This window comes from Phacochoerus africanus, chromosome 6, assembly GCF_016906955.1.
Source record: "Phacochoerus africanus isolate WHEZ1 chromosome 6, ROS_Pafr_v1, whole genome shotgun sequence".
Classification (NCBI taxonomy): Eukaryota; Metazoa; Chordata; class Mammalia; order Artiodactyla; family Suidae; genus Phacochoerus; species Phacochoerus africanus.
In genome coordinates, this window is record NC_062549.1 from 63,330,796 (window position 1) to 63,346,774 (window position 15,979).

Consider the following 15,979-nt stretch of genomic DNA (forward strand, 5'->3'; position numbering starts at 1 on the left):
GTCAGTACCCCCTTTTCATAAAAAAAGAAAGATACCGGTTTGTAGAAACTGCAGAGAGTTATTCTCTAAAATGAGGGCTCTTGGAGTTCCCACTGTGGCTCAGCAGGGTAAGAACCCAACTAGTATCCATGAGGATGTGGGTTCGATCCCTGGCCTCTCTCAGTGTGTTAAGGATCTGGAGTTGCTGTGAGCTGTGGTGTAGGTCGCAGATGTGGCTCAGATCCTACGTTGCTGTGGCTGTGGCGTAGGCCGGCAGCTGCAGCTCAGATTTGACCCCTAGCCTGGGAACTTCCATATGCCACAGGTGCTACCCTGAAAAGGAAAAAAAAGAAAAATTAAAATACGGGCTCTTAACCTTTTTTTGAGGAGTCATGAGACTTCTGCAAAGTTGATGAACATTGTGGACTATATTCTGGAGAAGATGCATGATTCCCACACATACAGAACACCAGATATCCTGGGTCCTAATGCTTTTAAGGAATCTATGAAGACTGCATTTGTTTAAAGTTTGTCAATTGGGGCATAAACAATCTGATAGTTCTTGATTCTAAATATGTGGTCCAAGTCTGCAGTGAGTATAGGGCCACCAATTTGAAAATCAGGAAAATTCTTTACTCAGATTTTTTTAGTGGCACCTGAAAAGAGGTGTTTTATTTTTTTCCTTTTTTTTTTTTTTTTTTTTTTTAGGGCCACTTCTGTGGCATATGGAAGTTCCCAGGCTAGGGATCAATTCAGAGCTGCAGCTTCCAGTCTACACCACAGCCACAGCCATAGCAATGCCAGATCTGAGCTGTATCTTCAACCTATACCACAGCTCATGGCAACGTTGGATCGCCGACCCACTGAGCAAGGCCAGGGATCGAACCTGCATCCTCACGGATACTAGTTGGATTCTTAGCCTCCTGAGCCAACATGGGAACTCCAAGAGGTGCTTTTAAATTTCAGGGAAAATGTCATCAAAAGTAAGAAATCTGAAAAACAAATGCTATGTATTAATAGCTATGTGAGAATTAAGTGCTGAGATTTGTATGTTCTTCTGAGGACAGAGAATTGTCTGTTCTTGAACCTACAGCAGGACAGTTCTCCACAAATGTCATTCTATACTCACTCCTATTTCTATGCCCTACTACAAGTTAGTACTAATTAACTTAGTAATCTTCCCACCCTATCACAGGGAACCTGATTTACAACTCATTACTAAGGTCACTGTACCTTTCAGGCTGTCATAAAAGTTGGTACTTATAATAGTTGAAACTAAACACTGAATCTGACCATCTATTGGAAACCTTCACAGAAAGGATCTACATTAAATACACCATTGAGAACATTTGTCTTCAACTAATTTGCATTAATGAACACTGGCTAAGTAGGCATGTTTACAAGCTGTGAAGGTGTAACCTCATCCCACAGTAACTCTGAATTGAAGCCAAGATTTTAAGCAGAGTAAGCAATTGATTTTGACCATAAGGAGTATGCATTACTTAATATAGTTGGCAAAATCTATATATTATCAATCACAACTAATAGCCTTTATTGGGAAAGCCAGTACATTTATTTAGCTTGGAAATTACTGCAAGTTCAACTATAATCCAAACTTACATTAGGAATCAGCTGAAAGCATCGTTAGATTTTTGCACAAAATGTATATGATGCCCAGACCTAAAGAGACATTTCTCCAAGGAAGACAATATAGGTGACCAACAGGCACTTGAAAAGATGCTCAACATCGTTAATTATTAGAGAAATGGAAATCAAAACTACAGCAAAGTACTGCCTCATGCTAGTCAGAATGGCTATCATTATTAGGTCTACAATTAACAAACCTGGAGGAGGTATGGAGAAAAGGGAACCCTCCTACACTATTGGTGGGAATGTAAACTGGTACAGCTACTATGAAAAACAGTATGGAGGTTCCTCAAAAAAAACCCTAAAAATAGAGTTGCCATATGAGCCTGCAATCCCATTTCTGGGCATATACCCAGACAAAACTCTAGTTCAAAAAGATACATGCACCCCTATGTTCACAGCAGCTATTTACAATAGCCAAGACATGGAAACACCCTAAATATCCATCGACAGATGAATGGATAAAGATTATATATGTGTGTGTGTGTGTGTGTGTATATATATATATAAATATTTAACTCAGCCATTGAAAAGTGAATAATGGCATTTTCAGCAACATGGATGGACCTAGAGACTACCATACTAAGTGAAGTAAGTTAGAAAGAGAAAGACAAATACCGAAACACTTAGGGAATCTGAAATACGACATAAATCAACACTTCTGTGAAACCAAAACAGACTCACAGATAGAGAACAGATTTGTGGTTGCCCATGGGAAGGGGGGACAGGAGAGGGAAGGATTGGGAGTTTGGGATTAGCAGATGCAAACTATTATATATAGGATGGATAAACAACAAGGTATTATTGCATAGCACAGGGAACTATATTCAATACCCTTGTTAAAACTATAATGAGAAATAATATGAAAAAGAATACATATATATACACACACACACACACACACACACAACTGAATCATTTCTGCTGCATATTTGTGGCAGAAATAACACATTTTAAATCAACTCTAATAAATTATTTTGAAAAGTATATGATGCTTAAATATAGCAAGAAAAATATTTTTTTCTGATTCTAAAGTATATTTTAAATAACTTTGGTGTTTTGTATGCCTAATTATACAAACACAAACAACTATGATGAAAAAGCAAATGAGTGATAATGACTGCCTTCCATATTCTGCACAACTGTGAAACTGGGTTAGTATGTAAATTACACAAATGTAAATATAGATATATAGATGAATATATTTTTCTTCTTAGGGCCATGCCCTGCAGCACATGGAAGTTCCTTGGCTAGGGGTTAAATTTGAGCTGCAACTGCCGGCCTACACCACAGCCACAGCAACGCCGGATCCTTAACCCACTGAGCAAGGTCAGGGATCAAACCCATGTCCTCATGCATTCTAGTCGGTTCATTACTGCTCAGCTGCAATGGGAACTTCTATAGATGAATATTTTATAATACACATATAAGCAGTTGAGGTCTACTGGAACAGAGTTGGACCAAAGAAATCTCTGACATTAATCAGAAATAACTGCTATAGTATGTTAATTTGGCTCATTTGTGTGCTTGATTTTTAATCTTTCTTCGATTTTTGAGATGTGATTGACATTTATCACTATATAAGTTTAAGTTTTATAAATTATTACTGCATAATGGTTTGACTTAACAATATTGTGAAGTGATTACCGTTAATAAGTTTTGTTAACAGCCATCATCTCATATAAATACAATAAAAAGAAAAGGAAAAAAATTTTCTCCTTGTGATGAGAACTCTTTGGATGGATTCTCTTAAAACTTCGATACATATTATGCAGCAGTGTTAGCTAAAGTCACACTGTCGTACGTTACATCCCCAGTAATTATTCGTCTTAAAACTGCAAGTCTGTACCCTTGACCATCTTCCTCCAATGCCCCCTCCCCTCCCATCGCCACCTCTAATCAATACAAATCTCACCTCTTTTTCTTTAGGTTTTCTTTTGTCTTTTGGCCATGCCTGAGGCATGGAGAAGTTCCTGGGACAGGGATCAAACCAACGCCAAAGTACTGACAACATCGGATCCTTAACTGTGAGGCCACTAGGGAACCCGAGATTTTGTCTTTGTTTGTTTGTTTTTTCAGATTTCACATATAAGTGAGATCATCCCTTATTTGTCTTTCTCTGACTTCTTTTATTTCGTACAATGCCTTCGAGGTCCATCCATGTTGTTACAAACAGCAAGGTTTTCTCTTTTTTTAATGGCTGAAATATATCTATATTTTTATCTACATATCTCACATCGACAGACACTTAGGTTGTTTCCAGGTCTTGGCCATTGTAAATAATGCTGCTGTGAATACGGGAGTTCAAATATCTTTTCAAGTTAAAGAGTTTTTATTTCCTTTGGATATGTTCCCAGAATTGGAATTGCTGGATCATATGGTAGTTCCACTTTTCATTTTTTGAAAATCCTCCATACTGTTTTCCAAAGCGCCTGCATCAATTTACAATCGCACCAATAGTGCACAAGGGTTCCCTTTTCTCCACATCCACACCAGCATCCGCTCTTCTTGTGTTCTTGATGATGGCCATTCTAACAGGCATGAGGTGATACCTCATTGTGGTTCTGATTTGCATTTTCACAACGACTAGTGATGTCAAGCATCTTTTCATGTACCTGCTGGTTGTTCACATATATTCTTTGGAAAACTGTCTGCTTGAATCTTTTGCTCATTTTTAATTTGAATTAATTATGCATTCTTTATATATTTTGGATATTAAACCCATATGAGATACATCATGAGCAAATATTTTTTTCTGCTTCTGTAGGCTGTCTTTTCATTTTGATTGTTTTTGTTCTGTAGAAGCTTTTTAGTTTGATGTAGTCTCAACGTTTATTTTGTATGTTTTTGACTTGTGCTTTAGGTTTTATATCCAAAAATTCACTGCCAAGACACATGTCAAGGAGCTTTTAAAAAATGCTTTCTTCTAGGAGTTTCATGGTTTTAGTCTAATCCATCCCAAGTTAATTTTTGTAACTGGTGAAATGTAGGTGTCGGGTCTACTTTCATCCTTTCACATGTGAATATCTAACTTTCCCAGCACCGAAAACTGGACAGCTACATGTAAATCAATGAAACTGTAACACATCCTCATGCCATGCATAAAAATAAACTCAAAATGCCTTAAAAACTTAAAGATAAGACATGACACCATAAAACTCTTAGAAAAGAAGATAAGCAAAACATTCTCTGACGTAAACCATACAAATGTTTTCTTAGTAGTCTCCCAAGGCAATAAAATAAAAAAATAAATAAACAAATGGGACCTAATCAAACTTACGAGCTTTTGCAAAGCAAAGGAAACCATAAAAATGAAAAGACAACCTACAGAATGGAAGAAAATATTCTCAATTGATGCATCCAGCAAGGGATTAATCTCTAAAATATACAAACAATTCATACAACTCAACACCAAGAAACAAACAAACAAACAAACAACCCAATGGAAAAATGGGCAGGAGACCTAAGTAGACATTTCTACAAAGAAGACATACAGATGGTGAATAGGCACATGAAAACATTCTCAATATCGCTAATTATTAGAGAAATGCAAATCAAAACCACAGTGAGGTACCACCTCACACTGGTCAGAATGGCCATCTTTCATAAGTCTATAAATAATAAGTGCTAGAGAGAGTGTGGAGAAAAGAGAAGCCTACACTGTTGGCGGTTGTAAATTAGTGGTTGTAAATTGGTACAACCACTACTACTATGGAAAACAGTATGGAAGTTCCTCAGAAAACTAAATACAGAATTACCAATATGATCCAGTAATCCCACTCCTCAGCATATATTCAAACAAAGCTTTAATTCAAAAAGATGCATGCACCCGCCATGCTCATAGAGCACTATTCACAATAGCTAAGACATGGAAACAACCTAAATGTCCATCAACAGATGAACGGATTAAGAAGACATGGTGTATATATACACACTGGAATACAACTCGGCCATAAAAAAGAACAAGCTAATGGCATTTGCAGCAGCATGAATGCAACAAGAGACTATCATAACTGAGTCAAGTCAGAAAGAGGACAAATACCATAAGATATCACTTATATGTGGAATCTAAATTATCGCAGAAATGAACCTATATACAAAATGGAAACTGACTTACAGACATGGGGAACAGACTTATAGTTGCCAAGGGGGGGGGTGGGATGGATGGGGAGTTTGGGGCTAGTAGATTATGTTTAGAATGGATAAGCAATGAGGTACTGCTGTATAACACAGGGAACTATATCCAATCTCTTGGAATAAATCATGATGGAAAATAATACATAAAAAATGTATATATATGTATGACTGAGTCACTCAGCTGTACAGCAGAAATAGGCACAACATTGTAAGTCAACTATACTTTAAGGAAAAAAACCCCAATAATTTTCCCAGCTCCATTTATTGAAGAGACTATTTTCTCCATTGAGTATTCTTGGCTCACTTGTCAATTATTGGTTGACCATATGTGCTTGGATTTATTTCTTGTCTCTTGATTCTGTTCCATCGGTCTGTTTGTTTTTAATAATTTGGCTTCTTTTTAACCATAATTGTTACCTACATTTCAAACTACAGTCATACACCTGAAGTTAATGTAAATGTGTTATTCCTATAGTTTGTTGGTTAGACATGAAAGAAGAGGGGATTAAAAGAAGGGGCTGGAAGATAGTAGGAAATGCATCTAAAAGCCAAGCAAACTCCTTTTTTGTTTTTTTCAAGTAGGGCATTTTGTCAGAAAAAAAAAGTAAGGATATCCATGGTTCAGTAGAGAATAAGCATTAACATCTGTCATGGTTCCTTAATAAGAAAAGTTAGCCATTTTAAGTTTCAGTGTAATGAATTTCTTTTTGTTGAACTTTATCCATAACAACCCTGAGGACCAAGCCAGGGTAGTAGACAAATCCTTAGTTCTCCATCATCAATATGGACTCCTATAGTGCTGGTCCACAGACTCATAGCTGAATATTTTGAGGCCAGATGTATTTCAAGATTCAGAAAATTTTTTCCTTAATGATGGGAAGGCAAAAGAGTGCATATACTGAATTCTGCATAACATTACCAGCAGGGAATCCAAATCAGTAGCATTTCTGCAGTGAAATGTTTCACTATTGATACTAATTTGTGTAATTATATAATAAGTAAGTAAAGGCTACTAATAACCTCACATCAACTCAGGCCAAGTTCTGTTGTCAAGGGAGTTTATGTGCAAAATTTAGGAAATCTTTCAGTCTTCAGTGTTTTGGGGATTTCTGGAATTTCAGATTGAGGACATTGGTCCTGTAGGGACATTTGAAAATGATTCCTCTAGCATATATAGTCTCTAAGCAGGAGGAATGACCAAACAATGTGTCTATCAACTTGCAGTCTGATTTACTGGGAAGCCATAATTTCTGTGAAATCTGAACTTCAGTCAGCCCTGTCCAGTTTCTGTAATACAGGCTTTTTGTTGGTTTTTGTTTTTGTTTTGTTTTGTATTGACTGCGATGTGTGATCTTGGTTTCCAGACCATGGATTGCACCCAGGTCTCAGTGGTGAAAGCACCAAATCCTAACCACTAGACCACCAGGGAACTCCTCTGTAATATATCTTGAGGACATCCATTAAGAACAATCTTGTCAGCATCTGGGCAAATCAAGAGATGAAGGAACTGGCAATCGAGTTTTATTAAATGACTACTATGTATGTATACCACATATATCCTAGGCATATTCCTGGGAACCACAGTACAAATACTTATTGCTCCCAGAAGACAGTCCAGGGCTGTTCTTTTCTTTAATAAACTAAAGAAATGAAATGGTCTAGTCCAGTGTTCATCAGCCCCTGGAGAGACCATAAAAAATACAAAGGCCAGTCTCATGGATGCAGGAATGGGCTTCAGTCTCTAAGTTTTTCCCAAATACCCTGCATGACTCTGATGAATCAATGATGTTGATAACATCTTGTTACCTCATAGCCTCATCTTTTTATGTATTGGAGATCACTACCCAGGCTGGGTATCAAGGCTAAAGTGCAGATACTTGAGGGAAATGAGAAATTATTACCGTTTTTTTTGGTATGATACACAATGACTTTCACAAGTAAAATAACATCTTGCTGGAAAATGATGTGATTCCAACTGTTTGTAATCAAAGTACTTGTAAAAGCCTTAATATTTACCTATAGCAAAGCACAAGAAATAATCAAAAAGTCACTTCCGGGTGACCGATTCTTATTTGTGCAAATTCAAAATATTGTGTTAAAAAATGGAACTGCACTCCTGGATGCTATTTAAAATTGTGAAGATCGTAGATTGGAGAGTCTGTGATTTAAATAGCCAGGGTGGTGGAAAGTGACTATAATTTGACTATGAGTCATGATGATGTTCACAGGAAGATTGTGACAAAGAGACAAAGGGGCCCTGCTGTCCATTAGAAACCACGGAATTGCCTTCGGATAAATGCATCTTGTCATTTGAGTGGAAGCCACCTATCCAATTTCCCCCGCAGCCCGCTTTGTTCATAGTAATGAAAATGCACTTTGTGTGGCACTAGCTGCCTAATTCATCAGCACAAACCTGTGTGGACCACCTGCCTGGCTCTAGGGTGAAGAATAAAGGAGAGGAAAGTCCATATTTTTCTAAAATGGCTGACCTTTATCTGAAACTGTTGGAAATCCTCCTTGTAGTAACAAGGAGACGCTGTATGCACCACTCAACCAGGTAACCTCTAGAGCTCACCCCAGCACACTGGCACTGATTTCTTCTTTAAAGAGGTCACAGGCTCCATCTGGAGGCTTGGTCTTGAAGACTCAGACGTGATGGCAATGGGTCGTGTTCAGCTTTCTTCTTCCAAGGACACACGCAGATAGATGCTTGGCCAGCGTGCTATGGATTCTGTGGTTCAAGCGTTGGAATGGTAATTGTCACATCCAGGCTCTTAAAAATAACATTTCAGTATGGCCAACAGGTAGGAAATATTCAGACAATTCTTTCAAAAAAAAAATATTTTCAAAGCACTAAATGCCACCAACGTTCTACTTTTCCATCAGACAGCTTGCAACCTCATATAAATGCTCTTTGGAAGCAGGGGGAGGGGTTTCTAGCTGAACCAGTCAGATAACAGTGGGAAAAAGTTTTGAAATGGTCCAAATCAAGGTTTCATCACAAGAACAAAGGGGAGAGGCCGCTGTGCTGTACGGATGTCAGCTCATATTTTCACCAAAGCTGCCCGCTACAGGTTGAGCCTTTGCTGTCAATCTAAAGCACTTTTGAAATGGTAATGCTGTGTTTGCAGTCTTGATGGATAAAACACCGTTATACTGAATCTCTGCTGGGGGGATAATGAGACTGTTTTTACATCTTAAAGGAGTATCTAATTACTAATCTAGATGTTGTCTATTCCAGATTGCGGATGATAAATAACTCCATAAGCAATCTTCCAAATCAGTTCAGCAGCTTAGGGAAAGGATGAAGAGTCGCCTTTAAGAAAAACCAGCCACTATAAAAAGAGCTGGATCAAAAAGTAGACTCCCGATCACACACCCACTGTGGTTGGGCTGACAAAAATAGCCACTTGCACAGATTTAGTTCCCTTCAATGTCAGGCTTCCCCCTCCAACCACCCTGACTCCCTCCTCCCTCCAGCTCCTTAAATGATGATTTCTATGGTGTGTTCAGTGCTCCTTGCAGGCGCCTTAGAGTCATCGGCACCAAAAGCAGGGCTAACATGGGAAGCTGCAGCGAGAGGCTGCAGGCTCAGAACATTCCTCCTCCTCCTCCCCTCCCTCCCTCCCTTCTCCCTCCCTACCCTACTGTTCCAACCACTGCCTTTCCTGGGAAAGGATGGCTTTGTAGGGCTAACATTTAGAACGTGTGTAAAGGTGCCAGGCACTGTACCGAACGCTTTAATACACAACTTCTTCAGTCCTTCAACAGCCCTGTGAGGAAATGATGGCTCAAAGAAATAACCTGTTCAAGGACACACATTTAATTAGTGGTAGAACAGATTCTGAGATCGAAACACAGAGCCCTGTGTTCAGCCATTATGCTATGCTACCTCTTTGGTCAAGAATGGAAATCTCATGACACATACAGTTTAGCACCTTTTTCATGGGGGGTTGCCAATGAGTCCTGCATCCTGCTCCCCACCCCAAAACTAAAACCCAAAGCCAACTTTCTTGAGTTGAGCTGACTTGCATTTTAAAAAGATAATACTAGGTGAAAAGTAAAGAAATAAACAGATGCAGTTTTGCTAAAACTTGGAATACACCATGAGACTATAGGTTTAAAGGTGCTGAAATAGAGTTTTAGCTCTTGGTATAACATCTGTCCATGCTAAATAACCATACCCTTAGCATCTGTGGAGCCTCCTTTCTTTCCTGTCTTCCTTTTTCCATCCCCTTCTCTGTTGTTTCCCCTCCTTATTCTCTCTCTTACAGATTCATTTATTTACTTGTGCATTTATCTGTTCTATTATTTCTTCAGTGCTTTTGACACCCCAGACACAGCACTGGGTGCTGGAGATACAAAGATATAACTACCACCATCAAAATGCTTGCTTTTTAGCTGGGGAGACAGATCACTCAAAGCAATAGTGCAGGCTGATACCTCTTATGACAGGACATCACATTGGTTACTATCCTAACTCTTAGGATGGGTAGTTAGTCTGGGCTTAGCCAGGTACAAAGTGCTCTTACATGTCTTATTTTAATAGCATGCTTTATGTTTAATACTAATCTGAAGTACAGTTGAGAAAATAGTCAATAGAACGAAGTCACTCTTATATAACCTATTCCTTCTGCCAAGTCCATAGCATCATGACAAGTAGCTTCAACATCACACTCACTGTAAATAGAGGCCTGGTAAGAGGTTTTAAGTACTATGTTAGCTAATCAATCCTTGTGGTCAAAAATCTTTTGAAAGAGCATCTATCTCTCTAGTAGGTAACTCAGTTCTATAAGTCACATTTTCTTGTAATGTTTAAATGCCCCAAAGAATTGAGAGTGACCAGCACACTGTTGCCAAGTGTTTCCTAGAAGCCTGTGGGCTGCCTCTCAGTACTGGAGTCAGGTCAGTGTGAAGACTGGCTCTATGACTACAGCTTAGGACAGAAAGCAAGCTCTGCCTCATCTTCACTTGGGAAGCCCAGAGTCTGAGCTGACAGACCAATAAACCGCAGTGTTCATGGGTTCCAGCTAAGGAGTAGCAGCCACCAACTAAAGACCTGCCACTTGACACATAGCAAACTGCCCTGGAATAGACAATTATGGGATTAGGTAAAGGAGTAACTCCCAACTGAATAAAAGAAAACATCTTCCATGAGAAACAAACAAAATACCCTGTATCACACAGAAATCAACTTCACGAGTGTGGCTGTAGTAACTCCCAACTGAGGCATTCTCTTGGCATCTGAAGGGGAAGAAGAATCAGCAGGGAACTCAAAGCCAACTGTGTGGGAACATCTTCCATTCTGCAAAGATGAATTAGCAAAGGCGCCATCTGCAAAGATGAATTAGCAAAGGCGCCACAAGATGCCACGTGACTTCAGCAGAGGCTGTCCTGAGGCAGCTGGTTCCTAGTAACCAAAGTGACCCCCAACTGACAAGATCACCCTGGCAGGGATCCAGCTTACCGGGCATGACATCAAAGAATTAGTTTCTAAAATCAATGATCTGTTCAAACAGAACACTTTCTATAAGAAAGTCTGTTGATGTTCTATTAAATATCTATTGATTTGCAATGTGTTTTTCTCTTTTCTTCTTAGCTCATTTCTCACAGTCGTCCTGAGAGGAGAAGACCTTATCACTCCACACTGCCTGAGAGGCAACAGAGGCTGAGGAAGGTTAAGCAATGTGTTCACACTCAAAGTGAGCACTGCCTCACCCTTGTGAGGAAACACAGCACTGCCTCATAATATCCATCCTTGAGCAAGTGGCCATGCTCAAATTGGCTCCTAAACTGGTATCTTTTATAGGAAGCATCTGTCTTTTTGTTTGTAATGTATTTTTACAAACAGAGTAACACTTGGTTAATGGGCAAACTCTCTTGGCAGATCCTTCCATGTTTAACACACCATGATGATTGATGTTCAAAATGAAGATTGCAAGATTCTGAAATGCCTTTTGAATGATTAAAAAGAAAATTAAATTCTGCCCAATATGGATTTTTGTCCGCGGTGCATTTTACTGCATGCTACTCTTAAGTGAACAATTCATTTTTGATATATACATACCACTGTATACACACACACACACACACACATATATAGCAAGTAAAACATCTCATTCTCTGAAAACTTAGGCTAATACATGTACAATCCAAAATGTTTTCCTCCACCTTTCTCTGTCTTTCCCTCTTATCCACGCTTCCACACAATTCATTCTTATAGACCTAGTCTTTATAGTGTGGGCTTCTAATCATTGTACCAGAATCATCGGAAATCCACATCTCACTTCTAGCACCCATTTTCCAGTGGTAGTTGGGACGGCACATGACAGAAGGGGCAGGGGGTGGAGAAGGCTTCGTGGTCAGGAAAGCAACATCTGGCACAGTTGTTTTTGTAAAAGAGAACATCCTCTCTTGGTAGGAAATTTCCAAATCATTTATAATGCAAAGTAATTTGTTTTGGTGAGAGTTATCCGAATAATTTTTTGAGAATAAGCTTTTAAGAAATTGGCTAAATTGGCTGGTTTTTAGAAGTTCAACCTTGACCCTGATTACACCTTCTGATTCTGATGTTTTTTAAACATCAGCATTTTTTTCTTTCTACACATTTCTCTTTACATTTTTTCTTCTCTCTACACATACTGTGTTTTATGTAGAAGATTTACCTCTACCATTTCAGCTTTGGAAATTCAGTGTTGAAAGTAAAAATATTGAATGTAGAGCTAATTGCTTTTTTTTCCCTCCAACTTTCACTGTTCATTGGAAGGAAAAACTAGAAAAGTGACATTGATTGTGAAGAAACCAGGACAAATGAATTTATTCATGAGTTATTGCCTTATTATATACTTGGTAAGACTTTGGTGGATTAAAAATAGGCCAATCGCAAGAGGTAAAATTTAATCAATCATTAAGATAAGCATTATACACTCTGTTCTTTCTTAATGTGATTTTAGTATTCAATTGACATTTCCCTTGAAATTAATACAAATTAATCTAGATTTCATCAAAGGCTATTTTGGACATCCAATTTAAAATGTATTGAAATAAGTTTGGAACTGTAACCACTGCTTAAAAATAAGGACAACTGGAAGGAGAAATGTGTCAAAAGCAAATCCATGAGTGCACTTTGGGGTCTAGCTAGCCCTAACTAAGCTCAACTTATCTCCCACTGTCTAAGTGAATCTGAAAATTTTGCTACTCCTGTACAGTACAGTGTCCTGCTGGAGTAGACAGAACTGGCGGCCTTGTCTACATGGGGATGATGTTTAAGGGCATCAAAAAAGAACTCTAGGTTAAACAGCATCAGTAACAACAACAGCAGCTGTAGAACTATCAACAAAAATTCTCTCCCCTTGGTTCCTATAGATTGAAGTGACTATGTTAAAAGTTTACTCTTGGCCTCTCATGAAGATCCAAATATTCTTAAGAGTCACTGAACATTATCAGCTATTTTTGTAGGTCATGAACGTTTTTCTTCCTGAGAAATTTGATAAGGAAGGAGGTGTTCCAGAATATGCTGGTATCAAGCGAAACTTGGTAGGATGGCAATTCACTGAAAATGCATCTTTCTCAATGGAAAGAAATACAGAGTAACCACTACTGGGCAGGAAAAGGCCTCCTTGTTTGCTTTTAAGAGTCAGTTTGGTAACTTTCAGGTTCCTCTATGCCTACAATCCTGGAGCTGACAGCCCAAGTACCATTCGCTAATCAAAACCAGAAAATAGACTGATGGAATGGTATTCACTCAAAATTCTCTGAAGAATAACATCAAGTATAAATAGACAGCTGGATAATCTTCCTGCAATGCTCTTTGTCACCCTCTCTGGCAAACTCTTCATGGTATTTCCAGGTCCTGCTGAATGTTACTTTTTTCTATAACTTCTCTTGTATTATTTCCTCTTCCCTTTACCTCACAGGTGTTAAGTAAGGTATAATTAACTTCCCCACAATTTTACACCTCCATGACAGCACACATCACGTTATACGTTGCATCATAGCTATCTGTCTACCTCTGCTGGTCTCACCAGACTATGAAGACCTTGAGGGCTGTTTGCTTTGTATTCTAGAGGACTACAGTGCTTGAAATGCAATACATGGATGTGTTTATTGAGGGTTTGTTCAAGCAAGGGTTTGTCTTCCTTGAAACTAGTCCTGAATGATTGTTCATTCATCTAGTTCATAAAACACAGCACATATTGGTAGAGCGGGGAATTAGACCAAGAAAACAAGACCAGAAAATACAGCAGTAGCAACAGGAACAGGGGGGCAATGCTATTTATGACATTTCTTGATCAGCCTCTCTGTGAAGAATAACTTGACTATCATACTGCCAGGCTAAATGAAAGTATTCTAAATCACATAGATTTTTGACCCAAATATTGAGTCAACTATACATGGAATTCATGTTTACTTCCTCCCTCCCAATTTAAAAAAGTGAGTAAAAATGTCAGGAGAACAGAGTCATACTGAGAACAGGACATAGCAAAGACATTTTTGGAAGCTCTGGAACTGGAAGAGAAGAACTGGCCTCCATTCTTTCATGGTTTCTCAGTTACAGTGTGGTTCTCGTAAGGGGACAATTACAACGGCCCCAAGAAAGAGACTGTGTTCTGTTTTCTGCAGTTTTGAGCTGTTTTTCATGTTTCCTAAATTAGTTTATTTTTCCTTGCATTTTGGGTAAATAATCTTGGTATGTAAATAAAGTCTAAAAATGGAAAGATTATTATTTATGTGTCCTCCATAAAATTACGCTTTAAAATAGCAACTTAAAGAATCATTGATTTCCTTCTTATATAATAGTTCTAACTCCTCTTCAAAGTTCTGTTGTATGCCAGTAGGCACATGAAAAAATGCTAAATACCAGTGATTATTAGAGAAATGCAAATCAAAACTACAATGAGATACCATCTCACACTCATCAGAATGGCCATCATTAACAAGTTCACACATAACAAATGTTGGAGAGGGTGTGGGGAAAAAATACTTTCCTTCTCTGTTGGTGGGAATAGAAATTGGTACAACCACTATAGAAAATGATATGGAGGTTCCTCAGAAAACTAAGTATAGAACTACTATATGATCCAGCAATCCCACTCTTGGGTGTATATCCAGACAAAACTTTCATTGAAAAAGATACATACACCCCTGTGTTCACTGCAGCACTATTCACAATAGCCAAGACATGGAAACAACTTAAATGTCCATCGACAGATGAATAGATTAAGAAGATGTACATATATACAATGGAAAACTACTCAGCCAAAAAAAAAACCACAACAAATTAATGCCATCTGAGCAACACGGAAGCAACTAGAGATTCTCATACTAAATGAAGTAAATCAGAAAGAGAAAGACAAGTGCCAATTGATATCATTTATATGTGGAATCTAAAATATGGCACAGATAAACCTATTTATAGAACAGAAACAGACTCACAGACATGGAGAACAGACTTGTGGTTGCCCTGGGGGCGGGGCGGGGGGGAAGAAGTGGGATGTACAGGGAGTTTGGAGTTGGTAGATGCACACTATTATATAGAATGGTAAGCAATGAGGAGTTCCCTTGTGGCGTGGTGGAAACGAATCCAACTAGGAACCATGAGGTTGTAGGTTTGATCCTTGCCCTTGCTCAGTGGGTTAAGGATCCGCCATTGCCGTGAGCTGTGGTGTAGGTTGCAGATGAGGATCGAATCCTGCATTGCTGTGGCTGTGGTGTAGGCTGGTGGCTGAAGCTCTGATTTGACCCCTAGCCTGAGAACTTCCATATGCCATGCGTGCGGCCCTAAAAAGACAAAAGACTAAATAAATAAATACATAAAGTAAAACAATACGTTATGGTTACAGAAAACCAAATGTATACCAAAAATACAAAGAAAGAAAAGAGTTAAAAAAAAAAAAAAGAATGGTAAGCAGTGAGATCCTACTGTGTAGCATGGGGTAGTACATGATGGAAGAGAGCATGGGAAAAGGAACGTGTGTGTACACACACACAGACGTACATGTATACACACACACACACACAAACACATATACATATATATGACTGGGTCACTATGCTGAACAAAAGAAATTGGCACAACACTGTAAATCAACTATACCGTAATAAAAATAAAAAATAAAAAAAGTAGTGGTTTATGATCTCTTGCCTATTCTTCCTTGTGACTTAAATTTGCTATGGATCCATGTGTCACCAGCTGTTTCACACAGTCTTTGTCATT